Source organism: Pleuronectes platessa, chromosome 11 (genome assembly GCF_947347685.1).
Source record: "Pleuronectes platessa chromosome 11, fPlePla1.1, whole genome shotgun sequence".
In the NCBI taxonomy this organism is placed as follows: domain Eukaryota; kingdom Metazoa; phylum Chordata; class Actinopteri; order Pleuronectiformes; family Pleuronectidae; genus Pleuronectes; species Pleuronectes platessa.
In genome coordinates, this window is record NC_070636.1 from 24041867 (window position 1) to 24045636 (window position 3770).

A 3770-nucleotide genomic window follows, 5' to 3' on the forward strand; every position below is an offset into this window, starting at 1 on the left:
GCTTCAGCTTTTTCCACAGGGGGCAGTTTCACATGTCACAGTAGGAAAAGCACAGTGGCAAATGGTAAGATAAATGAAGGCTGAATTCTATTTATCTGTGTCAGATCCAGGCTCCTGGTGGTGTTCATGACCTACTGGGACGCTGGAGGAGAGCAAAGGCATGATTAATATTATTACCATTAACACCTGTACTTTTCTAACACTGAGAAATAGGCCTGTTGGTATCTGAGATTGCAACAAAATATAAACTGAAATCTGTACAGGCACAAAGGCTGTTAAATAGTATCTTCAAGTCTCATCTTAAATATTAAACTACAAGTCGATTATTTTTAAATAAAATGTGAGCAGAATTCAGTGAGCTTAACATATGATAAATACACTCTACAGATATAAATGCATAGGTTTGACACATCTCAACTAATAAATGTCACGGTATATTCGTTTCCATTTATTAAGGTTTATGTCTTGGTACAGTCTGTGATGATGCTCAGTGAGACTTGAGCTGATGTTGTAAAATGTAATATCGATGATTGTCACGGTAAGCCGTTTGTATTTGGTAAGCAGATAGATCAAATACAGTATATCCACAACTATCATGCAGAACTGAAATTTTGTTTGAGAGCAGCAACATGTAGGAAACTCTTTATACCCCTAGATGGCACCAGAGCATAGACTGCAGTAGAACAGCCTGGTTTAACCACAAGCAGCATTTTTAAATACTCTAAAGAGGCTACATTTGCATTGCTGTCTGCCTTCCTGTCTGATTCTCTGCCTGCCTGTCTCAATGCCTGCCTTTCTGATCTTCTGCCTGTCTGATCCTCTGCATACCTACCTACCTACCTACCAACCTGTCTGCCTGGCTGCTTGTCTGCCTGTCTGCCTGACTGCCTGATCCTCTGCCTGCCTGCCTGCATGCCTGCCTGGCTGCTTGTCTGCTTGTCTGCCTGTCTGCCTGCCGGTCTGATCCTCTGCCTATCTACCTGACTGCCTGCCTGTCTGCCTGACTCTCTGTCTGTCTGTCTCTCAGCGTGTCTGCCTGCCTGCCTGCCTGCCTGACTGCCTGTCTGACACACTGCCTGCCTGTAAACCGAGCATATACAGTGTCAGAATTTGTACAGTGAAATGGATTGCACATACACCATTGTAAATGAAGCTTGTACAGTTCAGAGAGTTGGAACAGACTTAAAGGGACAGTCCATAGTGGTGGTGCATGTAGTTTTACTGAGTCAGAGCTGGTTGTACAGTCTTACTGCTGCAGGAAGGAACGACCTGCCATACGTCTCCTTCAGACACTTAGGGTGGATCAGTCCTGTGCTGGAAGAGCTGCCCAGTGCTGGGATGGTGTCCTGCAGGGGGTGGGACTGGCTTTCCATGAGAGAAGACAGCTTCGCCATCATCCTTCTCGGTCCCACCACCTCCACTGGGTCAAGGGGGTACGGACCGAACTGGCCCTCCTAATCCGTCTATTGAGTATCATCCTGTCAGCAGTTGAAAGACTGCTGCACCAGCAAACTATTCCAAAGAAGATGGCCATTGCCACAACAGAGTCATACAAGGTCTTCAGGTGACTCTGCTGACTCACAATGACGAATTAAAGGCACGGCCCACTCCTGGTGTTATTGCTCAATGTCTTGTGTCTGAACACCACATGTCAAGTCATTTATTGGATGCTGACTACATGAGGCTGCGTCACTACTTACATTTATCTGAATTAACCAGCCAATTGCTCTACCAGCTAAGATTGTTTAGGACCTAAAACCCACAGGTTGACGTCTCCAATGCTGAGTCAAATTGAGCCGAAAGCTCGACCAGCACCACACTACCTCAGTTCAGTTATATATACATCTGAGTAACGTTTACCCACTTCTTTGACCTTCTGATGGTCCATGTGATGTTCATGTTGTGCGACAGATGCCCGTTGGGCTGTTCTCTCTGTTTTAGTTGTTTCTTCTCCTTAAACTATCGCTTGACTTATTTATTCTAATCAGTTTGTAATATAAAAAATAAACTTTCAGGAGTTGTACATATTTTACTAATGATGACATTTACTTGAAAGGCCTTGCATTTAAAACCATGTTGAACAGCGACATAGGAAAGTGACAGTATATCACAGTATATTTGAAATGACACATTTTCTTTTAATTATTGAAAATAATTTATGTGAACACAACAATGGCTCTGTTGTGTGTCCTTGTATTGTTTGTTCTTTACACTTGTTACAGTGTTGAGAGCCATTGTAACAAACAACGCACAAGATCATCGTTCAGCAGCAGTAGAGCAATGCCAGACAGGAAAATATATAATCCTGTTCACATACAGAACAAAAGCATATTAAAGCATTTTATCAAATCAGTCACTTCAAATTGCATAAAGTGTTCATACCATTCCCCAAAACCCACTGGGCAGAGTTAATGACATGTTTATTCAAAAGCAGATCCTCCAATACCTAATCAGTATGAATCAGGGAACAGTCATGTTCACTCTCCTCAGCGCTTCAGTTGCAATGCCTGTAGTTGACTCATTACATTTATAGCTTGTGTTACTGATGTAAATAAAAGTTCTAATAAGAGTAGATATCTATACGTAGAGCTCTTTGCTTTACTTTTGTCTGTTTCTTGGGAGAGAAAATTCCCTCGTTGAATACTCATCACTTTGCCGTTGGAGGGATGAGTGAAGTGGTGAGGTCCACAACATACTTTTGGAGTTTCAGGGGTAAACAGCGTTACTGGAACCAAGTCACTGTCAGATCAGACTTTAAACTACTTCTGATAACCGACTCAATCTTAAACACACAGCAAACCTTGGCTCAGGTGGTGTTAATCCAGTATAGGAGGTTTCTTTATGGCTCTCTGGACATTCTACACTGCCATGTACAGTCTGCTTGATGGGAAGCTTGAAGTCACAGACACACAATACTCCGAGGGCACATGTGTGTCAGTAGGAGCCCAACAGCAAAAGGTCATTGCTGCCATGTTAGATGGCCCCTGCTGTGGCTGTAGCCAAAACATAATTTGCCTGTGGACAAGAAAACCACTCCCAGCATGCACTGGGGAAAGGTCAAAGATCATTGACGAGGTGTCACCAGTTGTTATCTGACATCAGAGAGTGGTGTCATGTGTTACTTCCAACCATGTTCTGTATATACCAGCATATAATAAGACTGATACTCAGGTTAGTGTCAGCCTGTGAGGGCTTTCTCTGAAGGTAATGCTGCTTCCTCCCACAGTCCAAACACATGCAGTTAGGTTGACTGGATGATGGATGGATGATGGATGATGGATGATGGATGATGGATGACGGATGATGGATGACGGATGACGGATGATGGATGATGGATGATGGATGATGGATGGATGGATGGATGGATAGTAATGACAACTGAGCAAACTCCATTCACAGATGAAGCCCAGGAAACATGGTTCTAAGCTCCAGAATAAGCCAGTTAGTTACACTAATGTCCAATGTCCGTCTTATCCAGGACATTAGTGGGGACAGAGGTCCAGGGTCATGTAGAGGTCTACTTACGGTTACAGTAACAGTTCCTAGAGTGAATGAAGAATAAAGGATTTTTGTTATCATATCAGTTTGGTGAACACCTGTTATAGAGCTCAATCTCCCTGATTTATCTGCAATGAAGACCTTAGAGTCAAAGTTTTTCCAAAAATTTAACTGATTCTGCTTTAATACTGTTAACATGTACTGTTATATATACGTTTAACTGCTGTTATTTTTTGGACGACTTCAAAGGCGTGTAAAGCAATCAACAGAAT